This window comes from Sinohyriopsis cumingii, chromosome 14 (assembly GCF_028554795.1).
Source record: "Sinohyriopsis cumingii isolate HCF-2022 chromosome 14, ASM2855479v2, whole genome shotgun sequence".
NCBI classification, from domain to species: Eukaryota; Metazoa; Mollusca; class Bivalvia; order Unionida; family Unionidae; genus Sinohyriopsis; species Sinohyriopsis cumingii.
The window spans coordinates 73509605-73529531 of NC_142974.1; the positions used below are offsets into that span (position 1 = coordinate 73509605).

Below are 19927 nucleotides of genomic sequence, written 5' to 3' on the forward strand. Positions count from 1 at the left end.
ACGCTGTTAGAAACGTTCCAACGGTCTTTAGAACTTACCTCTATTTCTACATAAAACGTTAATTCTACAATATTTGGTACTGCTAGAAAGACTTGGTAAATCCCATGTTCAGTATTATTTTTTTTTTTTTTGACTAATGGAAACACTTAAAATAAGCAACGAATTTGCTGCATACAGTACAGCATCTTGTTTTATTGATCACAGTTCAATCATATGGACCTGGATAGAGAGGCAGGGGAGTATGTGCCCTTAGTGAGTAGTGGACTGCCACTCATACTGGTATACATTTCACCCAATCTAGTAGAAATACAGTCAATCAAGCAGAAGTCCATTATGGGTTGTATTGAAGCTGTAGTGTCTTTTATTGTATTCCTCATTGATTACATTGCATTCTCGTTGCGAGTTGACGCACTATGAAAACAATGGGAGACACCCCGAGAGTGGAGCCTAAACCATGGCTGATTCCAATTTAATACCTTTACCTGTACAAACTCTAGAGTGGTATCATTTCGTTATACATAGTGGTCTAGCTAGGAGTACATAACGGCAAACCCAAGTAACCTAGAAAAATGAGAATCTAGATTTCATCGATATCTTCCTTCCCTGTCCATTATGTAACGTACGCACAAGAAAATGCCTAGTTACAGGTTATATTTGCATACTATTCTGCATCAAGTATTACATTCCAGTTTCATTCTTAATAAATGACATTTCATTAATGTTTTATGCGCTAGTTAGAAATTTTTCATACGTTCTCTTTGAGTTCCATGTTATATTCAATACCGACTGTGAAGAAATTAATGAATGCAGAAATACACATACAATTCGATAAGAGATTACGTAAGGAATGACGTTATTATTTATATAGGACATGTACAATCACGAACACTGGAACATCATGACATACATATACAAACATGTGTATGTGTATGATTTGGATTTTTAACGTAGCTTTTACAATGTTTCAATCATATCGCTGCGATGTCTGCAGTGTGGCAGTTTATAGTGATTTCTAGCACTGGGGCATCATGCCTTGAAGACGGCTGTAGTATATTTGGAAAAATAAACTATCACAGGATATGGCAATACTCTTCGGCGAACACATTATTTGATGTTGACACCACTTATATCACCAGTGTCAAACACAATTCCGTGCAGGAAGGTCCATGACATTATTCAAGATTTAACGGATTACTAAGCGCACACGTAACAACTGATTATTGAAGATCTTTTGAAGTTTGAATTGCATCTTGTGCGGATATTTCCGACTGAATTTCGTGTATTTCTTTTGACAACAAATTCTTATAGCACAATTATGAACAGTACATACAGTACATTACATTTGAACTATATATATGCATAAAGTGAGTGTGCAAATAGTGATGTGATACGCAGGTCGTATAAGGTCGTATGTACTCAAGGTGGCGAACGAATCAAGTATGGCGGGATATTTCGATACGAAGAAAACAACAGATAGAGTATTAAGAGAATTTTATCGGCCTGGTGGCAATAGTAATGTAGCGAAGTTTCGTAGGTCGTGGAATGTTTGCCTGAAGATGGTCTCTAAGGGCAGGGTAACTACGGTACCGTTAGATCAGATCCCCCTGATATGAACTCTGTTTAAAAGAGGGCCCGTTGACATTGTAGGACATATATTTCCACATACAGATCGGAAATCTGATACATAATAACGCTGGTTGATTACGCCACAGCTTTCCCATCAATCGAAACCGAACGTGTAGCCTAAGTGCTCGTAGACATGTTAAGCAGGGTCGGAGTGCCCGAAGAGGTTCTTACTGATTGTGGAGCGCAATTCTCATGGAATACACTAGTAGGTTGTTGTTTCTTTAACAGTTGCGCACAACACCCTACCACCCTATATGCAATTGGGTGGTAGAGAAATTCAACGGAACGTTGAAGCAAAAGTTGGGACGAATGTGAGCGGAAAGTACAATGGATTGGGATAGGCACCTGAACGTAATGCTGTTCGCGTATCGTGAGGTTCCTCGCGAAAGCGTAAGCTTATCCAAGTCTGAACTATTGTACGGTGGGACAGTTCGTGGTCATATGCGTATCCTAGGCGAACTGTGGTCAGGCGATGTAGCGAACGAAGAAGTTAAGACCACTTACCAATACGTGGTAGATTCGTGCGAAAGGTTATGGAGTACATGTCGAATGGCGAAAGAAGAATTCGCATAATCTGGTCGTATGGACGCGCAATACTACAACCGAGGAACGCGGAGTAAGAAGTTTGATGTAGGCGATCAAGTGTTCGTGCTTATCCTTACGGAAACAAAGAAAGCTGCTTCTCCAATGGAAAGGGCCATACAAAGTCAAAAATGTGAAAGGCGAAATGGACTACATCGTCGTCATGGAAGGTAAGTCCAAGATATTTCACGCCAATATGCTGAAACTCTACGCAGAAAAACATAGTCAAACAATAGATAGCGGGGTTTTAAAAAACCTCACCAATACAAAATAGGAGAAATCAGAGATGCACCTTGTCCAGCAACTAACAGACTAGTAAGATCTTTCCTAGGTTTGATTCGGTTTTTGTTCCCAATTTTGCGGCTATTACCAGCCCATTAACAGATTTGACTAGGAAAAGGCAACTTAATAAGGTTCCCTGAGGGGTGTGCCAGAAAAAAAAAAGCATGTAGCGCTTTAAAACAGAAACTGGTAAGTCCACCAATCCGAAAGTTGCCAGAATTGAATAAAACGTTTGTGATGTGGACTTATACGTCTGATACCGGTATTGGGTCTGTTTTGCTACAGAAGCGAGAAGGGATGAAATTGCCCATTGCTTAAGCAAGTAGCAAATTCCTTTCTATGGAGCAAAACTACTCCGTGATTGAGAAGGAGTGCCTAATCTTAGTATGGGGGATAGGAAAATTACATACGTACTTTTTGGAATGGAGTTTACCATACAAACGGACCAGTAGCAGCTCTTGTACTTGAAAAATGCAAAGGACGCCAACGCCAACGCAAGATTGCTGCGTTTGGGGTTGACTTTGCAACCGTATAGTTTCCGAATCGAGGCTAAAATTGCAAATTCATCGTATATGTTTATATGTCAGAGTTAATATCCATTTTGAAATATGATCTGCAGGGACAACAGGGAAAACTGATGTATATATATATATATATATATATATATATATATATATATATATATATATATAACGATCGAATCGTTGCTACTCGCAATGTCTAGTTATTAACTCAGTCTTTAAAGCCAGAATATAGTGTAGAAGAGATGAACTATGTTCTATTGAGTTTTTTCTGCAACTGTCTTTATATAGATCACGTTAAGAATTTATACACACACACACACACACACACACGTAGGCGTGATACATTATTAATAATAATATTAATTGTAAAACCTGAACTTCTTTAGAGATTCAGGTTTGTTTCCCGATAGGCAGCTCGATAAGGTGGATTCTCTGAATAAAATTACTTTAGGACAGGTAGGTTCTCTGAGGATGTGGAATATTTGCATATTGTAGCTAGGACTAGTAGCTAAAGGCGTTCTCATATCTTACACTTGACACTAATTGTCTTGGTTTGGTCAATGAATTCGTTCCTTATTCTGATATTATGCGTGTATCATAAGTACAAAGAAACAATTTAGCTTGTATTTAGATAGTGTTTGTGAGGATAAGCATTTGTTTAAATCGTTCGTTGGAACTACAAGTGTTCAATGGACTAAAATTGTATCCGCGACTTTGGTGAATAATATAAAAGGAGTTATGGAATTATTATTACACATTAGAATGTTTTGGTAGACCAATACATTCCATGACCTACAGTTTATATGACACATTGTGTTCTTTAGGACCTTAATATGTCTATTTGTATTATACTGGATTAGTATCATAATATTTTAAGGGCCTCCTAAATATCCAATTGATACGGTTGAAAATTAAATTGTTTGTTCAGTTCCACAAAACTAGATGGTTTTGCTTCTTCATATTATATAGCATTACTGTTTCTATCAGAGACCTAGAAGGCAGACTAGAACTCCAGGGAAGACAACATACATGACCACATCAACATAGGTTTTCTCAGGCAGCTGTCCACTTTATTGTTTCCTGTTTCAAAAAAGTCTGTAACCCAAAATATCTCACAAAGAAACCAATCATTGACTGTATATTAAGAAGTGCATACACCAATAACTTCAAACGTTTGTGTGAGGAAGATATTCACATTGCCGAAAGCTAACTGACTAAACAAAAAATACCTTACAGATGGATCTGCGCAACCAGGCTATTTGTTGATTGTATGTTGAGAAATAGATACACAAACATAATCAAATAAGTAAGATATCGTATTAATTACATGTAATACAATATGAAGAGAAACAAATGATCATAGTATGCACTCAGAATATTTTTATTAAATAGACAGTTATAAAATATATCTACAATTTGTAATGGACAGTACTATATCGTCCTTAAAAGTTCTGTTCTGGGCAAGGAATACCAGAGTAAAGTAAATTGGGTTGGGAAGGCTGATTTTGCAGGCTATCTTAATTCTGCTGCTGCGATATATATGCAGGTTACAAACTTAAACGTTCATTAGATCAAATTTATTTGACTTTCATCCCCAACATAATAGACAAGATCAAATGATAAACAATAACATTAGAAAAAAATTAAAGAGACGTCGTCCAAAGTGACTTCACTAAATTGTGTATAATACATTTTACAATATGTCTAGACCAGAAGATCTGAGTGATTATTGCTGTGAATAGCTCATTTTTTGCCGATTCGCCAGGGCCATCTAAATCTGATGAAGAGTCTGCGACCTGGCTCACTGGCGTCATCTTTGAGCACTCTGTAAGAAAAAGAAAACTTTATTCAGTGAAATTTGAAACCTAATAATTTTCTCTGTCTATCTATCTATCTATCTATCTATCTATCTATATTTCTATCTATCGGTGTGTATGCCTGTATGTTATTATATCATATATGTGTGTATGGCTGTCGTTGGAGTTATTGTTCTTCATGTCTAGCTTTATTTTTTCTTTATTGGTTTTTCTCTCCCTACTTTTATGTCTGTCTATAAGTCAGTTAGTTTATAAAAACATGAAGGTACCTTCTTACTAACCGACTAACTGACTCACCTACAACCTGTCTTCAATGCTCATGACCGCCCATCTATCTAGTTTGCCAGTCAATCACCTATACTGTAGCTAATTTCCTCCCTCTCTTTTATTTATTGCTAGTATAGAAGTATTGCATAATCAATATGACCTTGATGAACACTGAACGTCTTAAGATCAAAATGTTTATGTTCAGAGACCGTGAAACAGGCGTTATTTCAACCATTGATTTTCTGGATTTTTTTTCTCATAGATCCGTAAAATATAACATGGACGAGTTTACAGAAAAGTACAGTATTTGCACAGACTTACTGATTGAGGTCAACATTTCCATTCTCAATGTCCCTTAATAGAGTTTCCAACGTATCAACATCCTCGGTCGAGTAACTTCTCCGTTTTCGATGATCTGTGGATAAAGCAAATTTATTGGTGCCCACACGCATTAGATAATTAATATAGAGATTGATTTTAAAAAAGGATGATTAAAATGTAAACAAGAAATATGGGCCTCGAATTTTCAGTTCCAAATTCCGTTTCTTGTGCAAGTGAGCTAATTATGTATAGGAGTATGACAGCTTTACAAAGTTTACATTCGATTTCCAAGATAAAAGTAATATTGTATTGATATAATGTTCGATTTCTTCTAAACTTCAATATGGTTTGATTATTTTGTCTAAAACGTAATCATACGTCACACGCAGGATGTCTTACTCAATTCTACAAATGTGTCAGTTTATACATAATCAGCTTACATAGACTAATTTGAAAAACCGCATCATTATAAACGGATTATAAATAGCAGGTACCAATGTGCCAGAAAAACGAATGAAGAGAGGATTATGTTTGAAAAGTAAATGAGGCATTCGGTGCATGATAATATCTATGAACCTTTTTATATAAATTGTATCTGACTTGACAATTCCTTAACTCATAAAAGAGGAAACAAATTAACATCGATGAGGTTAGAAATTAATTTATTTCTGTCATCATAATTGCGCGTGTAAAAATAATGAGTCAGCTCTTTCTCTTACTTAGGTTCTTTCATTTTTACAATTGGGCAAAATATTGCGTCTCTACGTTTATGTGTGTTTGTCTCTCCACACAACCTTTAACATTTAGCCCACTAGGATTTCCGTTAAAGCAATAATTGTACGACAGCGGCTATAATCCTTCAAGACATACCCATGCCACTACAGCTGCGTGATATATAGCATGGCGCGTTGTCACATCTTCATTTTTTAAATGCCCAATAGTTTCCCCAATGGTTCGCGCCAAAATCTGCAATAATTAGTGGATTTTGATTTCGAATATTGGTCTTAAAGACTTTTCAAAGATACCTCATCTTATCAAATAACTGTATTCTTTAAAAGGAATAGATTTAAACGCATTGTTATGTAACTTTTACACCGAGGCTTGCCAATGAGTTTACATTCATACAAACATAAGAGAGTTTATCCAAATGTTCCTGCAAACGTTGATCATAATTATGCATATATACGTTATGAATAATTGAGTTGATTGTGCTCTCCCATAATTAATTTAGGAGACCATTATCAATGATACATATTGTTACAATTATACACGTTTAGTCCATCATCTTCATTTGCATTCAATAACGTGATATTGGTTTCAAGTAAGTCATATTGCATCTCTAACCTTTCGTTTCCTTCATTATCACCTAGTGACCATCATCCTTCAAGAAATATTCGTGCCTCTAGTACTGCCATGTGACATACCATGATGCGCATTGTCAGCAACATTTTAAGTACCTTACTGTTCTCAATCTTTTGCGCAACAATGCACACTAATCACTGAGTTTTGAATTGGTATATCGGTCTTTATGTTCCATTTTGGACATCTCCATCTGATCAAACAAGTATAATCTCAACGAGAATGAATTCTCCGTTTAAGGGCGTCGTTCTGTAATATTTACACCGCTGTTTGGCAATGACTTTACTGATGTACGTCTTATTGAAAACTGACCGAATATGAAATAAAGATATTGAGTACGCTTTAAGAAAATATTGTATTGTAAGTCAAAGAAAACATAATGTATCGTATTTTTTTGGACATTTTTGAGATTATTTATAGCTAAGCTTGACCGATATATTATATCCAAGAAGCGGTGAGCCACACAGTTTTACCGGAAGGCGCAAGTTGGGAGACGGCTTTGAAAAGAGTTTGAATACGAAATAATTCGAATGCATTTCATACTTCCAATAAATAAGTTTAACGAAAATAACTCCGGGCGAGAAAGATCGACACAGGCTAACTTTTGACTCTCCTGCATACGTAGAAACACAAAATTCTGGAACTGTAAAGAAATGATAAAGAAAGAAAAGAAAGATAGAATGAGCGACGGATAGAAAGAAAGACAGGAATACAGAAAATAGAATGGCAAAATAAAACAAATACATACCTTTAGATAAAGCCAGTGCACACAGAACCAGAAGCAGCAGCAACAAAGTGAGATCCTTCATTTTCGGAAAATGACCCTCTACCAGTTCGCAGCTTGTAGTCGAAATGTTGGGTGGATCAAACCTTCACTATTTATACGTGTTCTCAGGTGTATTATTTATCGGTTGTCACGGCGGACCAATAGGAGACTATTTTATTGATATTGTAATCAAACGACATCCCCCAAAACACTTGAACCGAAGCATGGCTGACGAGATCTGTGCTCGGGAAAAAATGTATTAGAATTCAAAGTAATTTCTCTGTTATTTGTAACGTCACTGGCTTGTAAAGTTGCGCTTGATAACACTATTTTAGCCAAGCTACATTAAAGTTATCAAGGAGCTTCAAACGAATTGATTTGGAAGGAATGTTTCTTATCAAGGAGAGTACAGACAATCAGCAATAGCACGTGAACGTATTTATTTTTTGCGATGATTCTATCTTGATTATAATAATAATGCATCCATTGCCGAGCACATTACTTCTCAGCAACATTGAAGGACAGAAGTACAGAACATGACTTCGGTGTAAACTCTAGAGTAGATATAAAATCTCTAACTGAGGTGGAGGCAAAGTGACGCTGTTAGAAACGTTCCAACGGTCTTTAGAACTTACCTCTATTTCTACATAAAACGTTAATTCTACAATATTTGGTACTGCTAGAAAGACTTGGTAAATCCCATGTTCAGTATTATTTTTTTATTTTTTTTTGACTAATGGAAACACTTAAAATAAGCAACGAATTTGCTGCATACAGTACAGCATCTTGTTTTATTGATCACAGTTCAATCATATGGACCTGGATAGAGAGGCAGGGGAGTATGTGCCCTTAGTGAGTAGTGGACTGCCACTCATACTGGTATACATTTCACCCAATCTAGTAGAAATACAGTCAATCAAGCAGAAGTCCATTATGGGTTGTATTGAAGCTGTAGTGTCTTTTATTGTATTCCTCATTGATTACATTGCATTCTCGTTGCGAGTTGACGCACTATGAAAACAATGGGAGACACCCCGAGAGTGGAGCCTAAACCATGGCTGATTCCAATTTAATACCTTTACCTGTACAAACTCTAGAGTGGTATCATTTCGTTATACATAGTGGTCTAGCTAGGAGTACATAACGGCAAACCCAAGTAACCTAGAAAAATGAGAATCTAGATTTCATCGATATCTTCCTTCCCTGTCCATTATGTAACGTACGCACAAGAAAATGCCTAGTTACAGGTTATATTTGCATACTATTCTGCATCAAGTATTACATTCCAGTTTCATTCTTAATAAATGACATTTCATTAATGTTTTATGCGCTAGTTAGAAATTTTTCATACGTTCTCTTTGAGTTCCATGTTATATTCAATACCGACTGTGAAGAAATTAATGAATGCAGAAATACACATACAATTCGATAAGAGATTACGTAAGGAATGACGTTATTATTTATATAGGACATGTACAATCACGAACACTGGAACATCATGACATACATATACAAACATGTGTATGTGTATGATTTGGATTTTTAACGTAGCTTTAACAATGTTTCAATCATATCGCTGCGATGTCTGCAGTGTGGCAGTTTATAGTGATTTCTAGCACTGGGGCATCATGCCTTGAAGACGGCTGTAGTATATTTGGAAAAATAAACTATCACAGGATATGGCAATACTCTTCGGCGAACACATTATTTGATGTTGACACCACTTATATCACCAGTGTCAAACACAATTCCGTGCAGGAAGGTCCATGACATTATTCAAGATTTAACGGATTACTAAGCGCACACGTAACAACTGATTATTGAAGATCTTTTGAAGTTTGAATTGCATCTTGTGCGGATATTTCCGACTGAATTTCGTGTATTTCTTTTGACAACAAATTCTTATAGCACAATTATGAACAGTACATACAGTACATTACATTTGAACTATATATATGCATAAAGTGAGTGTGCAAATAGTGATGTGATACGCAGGTCGTATAAGGTCGTATGTACTCAAGGTGGCGAACGAATCAAGTATGGCGGGATATTTCGATACGAAGAAAACAACAGATAGAGTATTAAGAGAATTTTATCGGCCTGGTGGCAATAGTAATGTAGCGAAGTTTCGTAGGTCGTGGAATGTTTGCCTGAAGATGGTCTCTAAGGGCAGGGTAACTACGGTACCGTTAGATCAGATCCCCCTGATATGAACTCTGTTTAAAAGAGGGCCCGTTGACATTGTAGGACATATATTTCCACATACAGATCGGAAATCTGATACATAATAACGCTGGTTGATTACGCCACAGCTTTCCCATCAATCGAAACCGAACGTGTAGCCTAAGTGCTCGTAGACATGTTAAGCAGGGTCGGAGTGCCCGAAGAGGTTCTTACTGATTGTGGAGCGCAATTCTCATGGAATACACTAGTAGGTTGTTGTTTCTTTAACAGTTGCGCACAACACCCTACCACCCTATATGCAATTGGGTGGTAGAGAAATTCAACGGAACGTTGAAGCAAAAGTTGGGACGAATGTGAGCGGAAAGTACAATGGATTGGGATAGGCACCTGAACGTAATGCTGTTCGCGTATCGTGAGGTTCCTCGCGAAAGCGTAAGCTTATCCAAGTCTGAACTATTGTACGGTGGGACAGTTCGTGGTCATATGCGTATCCTAGGCGAACTGTGGTCAGGCGATGTAGCGAACGAAGAAGTTAAGACCACTTACCAATACGTGGTAGATTCGTGCGAAAGGTTATGGAGTACATGTCGAATGGCGAAAGAAGAATTCGCATAATCTGGTCGTATGGACGCGCAATACTACAACCGAGGAACGCGGAGTAAGAAGTTTGATGTAGGCGATCAAGTGTTCGTGCTTATCCTTACGGAAACAAAGAAAGCTGCTTCTCCAATGGAAAGGGCCATACAAAGTCAAAAATGTGAAAGGCGAAATGGACTACATCATCGTCATGGAAGGTAAGTCCAAGATATTTCACGCCAATATGCTGAAACTCTACGCAGAAAAACATAGTCAAACAATAGATAGCGGGGTTTTAAAAAACCTCACCAATACAAAATAGGAGAAATCAGAGATGCACCTTGTCCAGCAACTAACAGACTAGTAAGATCTTTCCTAGGTTTGATTCGGTTTTTGTTCCCAATTTTGCGGCTATTACCAGCCCATTAACAGATTTGACTAGGAAAAGGCAACTTAATAAGGTTCCCTGAGGGGTGTGCCAGAAAAAAAAAAGCATGTAGCGCTTTAAAACAGAAACTGGTAAGTCCACCAATCCGAAAGTTGCCAGAATTGAATAAAACGTTTGTGATGTGGACTTATACGTCTGATACCGGTATTGGGTCTGTTTTGCTACAGAAGCGAGAAGGGATGAAATTGCCCATTGCTTAAGCAAGTAGCAAATTCCTTTCTATGGAGCAAAACTACTCCGTGATTGAGAAGGAGTGCCTAATCTTAGTATGGGGGATAGGAAAATTACATACGTACTTTTTGGAATGGAGTTTACCATACAAACGGACCAGTAGCAGCTCTTGTACTTGAAAAATGCAAAGGACGCCAACGCCAACGCAAGATTGCTGCGTTTGGGGTTGACTTTGCAACCGTATAGTTTCCGAATCGAGGCTAAAATTGCAAATTCATCGTATATGTTTATATGCCAGAGTTAATATCCATTTTGAAATATGATCTGCAGGGACAACAGGGAAAACTGATGTATATATATATATATATATATATATATATATATATATATAACGATCGAATCGTTGCTACTCGCAATGTCTAGTTATTAACTCAGTCTTTAAAGCCAGAATATAGTGTAGAAGAGATGAACTATGTTCTATTGAGTTTTTTCTGCAACTGTCTTTATATAGATCACGTTAAGAATTTATACACACACACACACACACACACACGTAGGCGTGATACATTATTAATAATAATATTAATTGTAAAACCTGAACTTCTTTAGAGATTCAGGTTTGTTTCCCGATAGGCAGCTCGATAAGGTGGATTCTCTGAATAAAATTACTTTAGGACAGGTAGGTTCTCTGAGGATGTGGAATATTTGCATATTGTAGCTAGGAATAGTAGCTAAAGGCGTTCTCATATCTTACACTTGACACTAATTGTCTTGGTTTGGTCAATGAATTCGTTCCTTATTCTGATATTATGCGTGTATCATAAGTACAAAGAAACAATTTAGCTTGTATTTAGATAGTGTTTGTGAGGATAAGCATTTGTTTAAATCGTTCGTTGGAACTACAAGTGTTCAATGGACTAAAATTGTATCCGCGACTTTGGTGAATAATATAAAAGGAGTTATGGAATTATTATTACACATTAGAATGTTTTGGTAGACCAATACATTCCATGACCTACAGTTTATATGACACATTGTGTTCTTTAGGACCTTAATATGTCTATTTGTATTATACTGGATTAGTATCATAATATTTTAAGGGCCTCCTAAATATCCAATTGATACGGTTGAAAATTAAATTGTTTGTTCAGTTCCACAAAACTAGATGGTTTTGCTTCTTCATATTATATAGCATTACTGTTTCTATCAGAGACCTAGAAGGCAGACTAGAACTCCAGGGAAGACAACATACATGACCACATCAACATAGGTTTTCTCAGGCAGCTGTCCACTTTATTGTTTCCTGTTTCAAAAAAGTCTGTAACCCAAAATATCTCACAAAGAAACCAATCATTGACTGTATATTAAGAAGTGCATACACCAATAACTTCAAACGTTTGTGTGAGGAAGATATTCACATTGCCGAAAGCTAACTGACTAAACAAAAAATACCTTACAGATGGATCTGCGCAACCAGGCTATTTGTTGATTGTATGTTGAGAAATAGATACACAAACATAATCAAATAAGTAAGATATCGTATTAATTACATGTAATACAATATGAAGAGAAACAAATGATCATAGTATGCACTCAGAATATTTTTATTAAATAGACAGTTATAAAATATATCTACAATTTGTAATGGACAGTACTATATCGTCCTTAAAAGTTCTGTTCTGGGCAAGGAATACCAGAGTAAAGTAAATTGGGTTGGGAAGGCTGATTTTGCAGGCTATCTTAATTCTGCTGCTGCGATATATATGCAGGTTACAAACTTAAACGTTCATTAGATCAAATTTATTTGACTTTCATCCCCAACATAATAGACAAGATCAAATGATAAACAATAACATTAGAAAAAAATTAAAGAGACGTCGTCCAAAGTGACTTCACTAAATTGTGTATAATACATTTTACAATATGTCTAGACCAGAAGATCTGAGTGATTATTGCTGTGAATAGCTCATTTTTTGCCGATTCGCCAGGGCCATCTAAATCTGATGAAGAGTCTGCGACCTGGCTCACTGGCGTCATCTTTGAGCACTCTGTAAGAAAAAGAAAACTTTATTCAGTGAAATTTGAAACCTAATAATTTTCTCTGTCTATCTATCTATCTATCTATCTATCTATCTATATTTCTATCTATCGGTGTGTATGCCTGTATGTTATTATATCATATATGTGTGTATGGCTGTCGTTGGAGTTATTGTTCTTCATGTCTAGCTTTATTTTTTCTATATTGGTTTTTCTCTCCCTACTTTTATGTCTGTCTATAAGTCAGTTAGTTTATAAAAACATGAAGGTACCTTCTTACTAACCGACTAACTGACTCACCTACAACCTGTCTTCAATGCTCATGACCGCCCATCTATCTAGTTTGCCAGTCAATCACCTATACTGTAGCTAATTTCCTCCCTCTCTTTTATTTATTGCTAGTATAGAAGTATTGCATAATCAATATGACCTTGATGAACACTGAACGTCTTAAGATCAAAATGTTTATGTTCAGAGACCGTGAAACAGGCGTTATTTCAACCATTGATTTTCTGGATTTTTTTTCTCATAGATCCGTAAAATATAACATGGACGAGTTTACAGAAAAGTACAGTATTTGCACAGACTTACTGATTGAGGTCAACATTTCCATTCTCAATGTCCCTTAATAGAGTTTCCAACGTATCAACATCCTCGGTCGAGTAACTTCTCCGTTTTCGATGATCTGTGGATAAAGCAAATTTATTGGTGCCCACACGCATTAGATAATTAATATAGAGATTGATTTTAAAAAAGGATGATTAAAATGTAAACAAGAAATATGGGCCTCGAATTTTCAGTTCCAAATTCCGTTTCTTGTGCAAGTGAGCTAATTATGTATAGGAGTATGACAGCTTTACAAAGTTTACATTCGATTTCCAAGATAAAAGTAATATTGTATTGATATAATGTTCGATTTCTTCTAAACTTCAATATGGTTTGATTATTTTGTCTAAAACGTAATCATACGTCACACGCAGGATGTCTTACTCAATTCTACAAATGTGTCAGTTTATACATAATCAGCTTACATAGACTAATTTGAAAAACCGCATCATTATAAACGGATTATAAATAGCAGGTACCAATGTGCCAGAAAAACGAATGAAGAGAGGATTATGTTTGAAAAGTAAATGAGGCATTCGGTGCATGATAATATCTATGAACCTTTTTATATAAATTGTATCTGACTTGACAATTCCTTAACTCATAAAAGAGGAAACAAATTAACATCGATGAGGTTAGAAATTAATTTATTTCTGTCATCATAATTGCGCGTGTAAAAATAATGAGTCAGCTCTTTCTCTTACTTAGGTTCTTTCATTTTTACAATTGGGCAAAATATTGCGTCTCTACGTTTATGTGTGTTTGTCTCTCCACACAACCTTTAACATTTAGCCCACTAGGATTTCCGTTAAAGCAATAATTGTACGACAGCGGCTATAATCCTTCAAGACATACCCATGCCACTACAGCTGCGTGATATATAGCATGGCGCGTTGTCACATCTTCATTTTTTAAATGCCCAATAGTTTCCCCAATGGTTCGCGCCAAAATCTGCAATAATTAGTGGATTTTGATTTCGAATATTGGTCTTAAAGACTTTTCAAAGATACCTCATCTTATCAAATAACTGTATTCTTTAAAAGGAATAGATTTAAACGCATTGTTATGTAACTTTTACACCGAGGCTTGCCAATGAGTTTACATTCATACAAACATAAGAGAGTTTATCCAAATGTTCCTGCAAACGTTGATCATAATTATGCATATATACGTTATGAATAATTGAGTTGATTGTGCTCTCCCATAATTAATTTAGGAGACCATTATCAATGATACATATTGTTACAATTATACACGTTTAGTCCATCATCTTCATTTGCATTCAATAACGTGATATTGGTTTCAAGTAAGTCATATTGCATCTCTAACCTTTCGTTTCCTTCATTATCACCTAGTGACCATCATCCTTCAAGAAATATTCGTGCCTCTAGTACTGCCATGTGACATACCATGATGCGCATTGTCAGCAACATTTTAAGTACCTTACTGTTCTCAATCTTTTGCGCAACAATGCACACTAATCACTGAGTTTTGAATTGGTATATCGGTCTTTATGTTCCATTTTGGACATCTCCATCTGATCAAACAAGTATAATCTCAACGAGAATGAATTCTCCGTTTAAGGGCGTCGTTCTGTAATATTTACACCGCTGTTTGGCAATGACTTTACTGATGTACGTCTTATTGAAAACTGACCGAATATGAAATAAAGATATTGAGTACGCTTTAAGAAAATATTGTATTGTAAGTCAAAGAAAACATAATGTATCGTATTTTTTTGGACATTTTTGAGATTATTTATAGCTAAGCTTGACCGATATATTATATCCAAGAAGCGGTGAGCCACACAGTTTTACCGGAAGGCGCAAGTTGGGAGACGGCTTTGAAAAGAGTTTGAATACGAAATAATTCGAATGCATTTCATACTTCCAATAAATAAGTTTAACGAAAATAACTCCGGGCGAGAAAGATCGACACAGGCTAACTTTTGACTCTCCTGCATACGTAGAAACACAAAATTCTGGAACTGTAAAGAAATGATAAAGAAAGAAAAGAAAGATAGAATGAGCGACGGATAGAAAGAAAGACAGGAATACAGAAAATAGAATGGCAAAATAAAACAAATACATACCTTTAGATAAAGCCAGTGCACACAGAACCAGAAGCAGCAGCAACAAAGTGAGATCCTTCATTTTCGGAAAATGACCCTCTACCAGTTCGCAGCTTGTAGTCGAAATGTTGGGTGGATCAAACCTTCACTATTTATACGTGTTCTCAGGTGTATTATTTATCGGTTGTCACGGCGGACCAATAGGAGACTATTTTATTGATATTGTAATCAAACGACATCCCCCAAAACACTTGAACCGAAGCATGGCTGACGAGATCTGTGCTCGGGAAAAAATGTATTAGAATTCAAAGTAATTTCTCTGTTATTTGTAACGTCACTGGCTTGTAAAGTTGCGCTTGATAACACTATTTTAGCCAAGCTACATTAAAGTTATCAAGGAGCTTCAAACGAATTGATTTGGAAGGAATGTTTCTTATCAAGGAGAGTACAGACAATCAGCAATAGCACGTGAACGTATTTATTTTTTGCGATGATTCTATCTTGATTATAATAATAATGCATCCATTGCCGAGCACATTACTTCTCAGCAACATTGAAGGACAGAAGTACAGAACATGACTTCGGTGTAAACTCTAGAGTAGATATAAAATCTCTAACTGAGGTGGAGGCAAAGTGACGCTGTTAGAAACGTTCCAACGGTCTTTAGAACTTACCTCTATTTCTACATAAAACGTTAATTCTACAATATTTGGTACTGCTAGAAAGACTTGGTAAATCCCATGTTCAGTATTATTTTTTTATTTTTTTTTGACTAATGGAAACACTTAAAATAAGCAACGAATTTGCTGCATACAGTACAGCATCTTGTTTTATTGATCACAGTTCAATCATATGGACCTGGATAGAGAGGCAGGGGAGTATGTGCCCTTAGTGAGTAGTGGACTGCCACTCATACTGGTATACATTTCACCCAATCTAGTAGAAATACAGTCAATCAAGCAGAAGTCCATTATGGGTTGTATTGAAGCTGTAGTGTCTTTTATTGTATTCCTCATTGATTACATTGCATTCTCGTTGCGAGTTGACGCACTATGAAAACAATGGGAGACACCCCGAGAGTGGAGCCTAAACCATGGCTGATTCCAATTTAATACCTTTACCTGTACAAACTCTAGAGTGGTATCATTTCGTTATACATAGTGGTCTAGCTAGGAGTACATAACGGCAAACCCAAGTAACCTAGAAAAATGAGAATCTAGATTTCATCGATATCTTCCTTCCCTGTCCATTATGTAACGTACGCACAAGAAAATGCCTAGTTACAGGTTATATTTGCATACTATTCTGCATCAAGTATTACATTCCAGTTTCATTCTTAATAAATGACATTTCATTAATGTTTTATGCGCTAGTTAGAAATTTTTCATACGTTCTCTTTGAGTTCCATGTTATATTCAATACCGACTGTGAAGAAATTAATGAATGCAGAAATACACATACAATTCGATAAGAGATTACGTAAGGAATGACGTTATTATTTATATAGGACATGTACAATCACGAACACTGGAACATCATGACATACATATACAAACATGTGTATGTGTATGATTTGGATTTTTAACGTAGCTTTAACAATGTTTCAATCATATCGCTGCGATGTCTGCAGTGTGGCAGTTTATAGTGATTTCTAGCACTGGGGCATCATGCCTTGAAGACGGCTGTAGTATATTTGGAAAAATAAACTATCACAGGATATGGCAATACTCTTCGGCGAACACATTATTTGATGTTGACACCACTTATATCACCAGTGTCAAACACAATTCCGTGCAGGAAGGTCCATGACATTATTCAAGATTTAACGGATTACTAAGCGCACACGTAACAACTGATTATTGAAGATCTTTTGAAGTTTGAATTGCATCTTGTGCGGATATTTCCGACTGAATTTCGTGTATTTCTTTTGACAACAAATTCTTATAGCACAATTATGAACAGTACATACAGTACATTACATTTGAACTATATATATGCATAAAGTGAGTGTGCAAATAGTGATGTGATACGCAGGTCGTATAAGGTCGTATGTACTCAAGGTGGCGAACGAATCAAGTATGGCGGGATATTTCGATACGAAGAAAACAACAGATAGAGTATTAAGAGAATTTTATCGGCCTGGTGGCAATAGTAATGTAGCGAAGTTTCGTAGGTCGTGGAATGTTTGCCTGAAGATGGTCTCTAAGGGCAGGGTAACTACGGTACCGTTAGATCAGATCCCCCTGATATGAACTCTGTTTAAAAGAGGGCCCGTTGACATTGTAGGACATATATTTCCACATACAGATCGGAAATCTGATACATAATAACGCTGGTTGATTACGCCACAGCTTTCCCATCAATCGAAACCGAACGTGTAGCCTAAGTGCTCGTAGACATGTTAAGCAGGGTCGGAGTGCCCGAAGAGGTTCTTACTGATTGTGGAGCGCAATTCTCATGGAATACACTAGTAGGTTGTTGTTTCTTTAACAGTTGCGCACAACACCCTACCACCCTATATGCAATTGGGTGGTAGAGAAATTCAACGGAACGTTGAAGCAAAAGTTGGGACGAATGTGAGCGGAAAGTACAATGGATTGGGATAGGCACCTGAACGTAATGCTGTTCGCGTATCGTGAGGTTCCTCGCGAAAGCGTAAGCTTATCCAAGTCTGAACTATTGTACGGTGGGACAGTTCGTGGTCATATGCGTATCCTAGGCGAACTGTGGTCAGGCGATGTAGCGAACGAAGAAGTTAAGACCACTTACCAATACGTGGTAGATTCGTGCGAAAGGTTATGGAGTACATGTCGAATGGCGAAAGAAGAATTCGCATAATCTGGTCGTATGGACGCGCAATACTACAACCGAGGAACGCGGAGTAAGAAGTTTGATGTAGGCGATCAAGTGTTCGTGCTTATCCTTACGGAAACAAAGAAAGCTGCTTCTCCAATGGAAAGGGCCATACAAAGTCAAAAATGTGAAAGGCGAAATGGACTACATCATCGTCATGGAAGGTAAGTCCAAGATATTTCACGCCAATATGCTGAAACTCTACGCAGAAAAACATAGTCAAACAATAGATAGCGGGGTTTTAAAAAACCTCACCAATACAAAATAGGAGAAATCAGAGATGCACCTTGTCCAGCAACTAACAGACTAGTAAGATCTTTCCTAGGTTTGATTCGGTTTTTGTTCCCAATTTTGCGGCTATTACCAGCCCATTAACAGATTTGACTAGGAAAAGGCAACTTAATAAGGTTCCCTGAGGGGTGTGCCAGAAAAAAAAAAGCATGTAGCGCTTTAAAACAGAAACTGGTAAGTCCACCAATCCGAAAGTTGCCAGAATTGAATAAAACGTTTGTGATGTGGACTTATACGTCTGATACCGGTATTGGGTCTGTTTTGCTACAGAAGCGAGAAGGGATGAAATTGCCCATTGCTTAAGCAAGTAGCAAATTCCTTTCTATGGAGCAAAACTACTCCGTGATTGAGAAGGAGTGCCTAATCTTAGTATGGGGGATAGGAAAATTACATACGTACTTTTTGGAATGGAGTTTACCATACAAACGGACCAGTAGCAGCTCTTGTACTTGAAAAATGCAAAGGACGCCAACGCCAACGCAAGATTGCTGCGTTTGGGGTTGACTTTGCAACCGTATAGTTTCCGAATCGAGGCTAAAATTGCAAATTCATCGTATATGTTTATATGTCAGAGTTAATATCCATTTTGAAATATGATCTGCAGGGACAACAGGGAAAACTGATGTATATATATATATATATATATATATATATATATATATATATATAACGATCGAATCGTTGCTACTCGCAATGTCTAGTTATTAACTCAGTCTTTAAAGCCAGAATATAGTGTAGAAGAGATGAACTATGTTCTATTGAGTTTTTTCTGCAACTGTCTTTATATAGATCACGTTAAGAATTTATACACACACACACACACACACACACGTAGGCGTGATACATTATTAATAATAATATTAATTGTAAAACCTGAACTTCTTTAGAGATTCAGGTTTGTTTCCCGATAGGCAGCTCGATAAGGTGGATTCTCTGAATAAAATTACTTTAGGACAGGTAGGTTCTCTGAGGATGTGGAATATTTGCATATTGTAGCTAGGAATAGTAGCTAAAGGCGTTCTCATATCTTACACTTGACACTAATTGTCTTGGTTTGGTCAATGAATTCGTTCCTTATTCTGATATTATGCGTGTATCATAAGTACAAAGAAACAATTTAGCTTGTATTTAGATAGTGTTTGTGAG

The 19927-nt window shown here is 36.7% G+C and overlaps 2 long non-coding RNA genes across 4 annotated transcripts in view; both read right to left on the reverse strand.

The window, feature by feature from the left end:
* Window positions 1-19927, reverse strand: part of LOC149784145 (uncharacterized) — a 135706-nt gene that overhangs the window by 36082 nt on the left and 79697 nt on the right. The window lies entirely within an intron of this gene.
* LOC149784148 (uncharacterized) lies at window positions 4380-7678 on the reverse strand. The gene is made up of 3 exons (XR_016413759.1): window positions 7527-7678; window positions 5420-5513; window positions 4380-4839 (listed from the first exon to the last, which is right to left on the reverse strand). It is a non-coding gene; the product is annotated as an uncharacterized LOC149784148 (long non-coding RNA).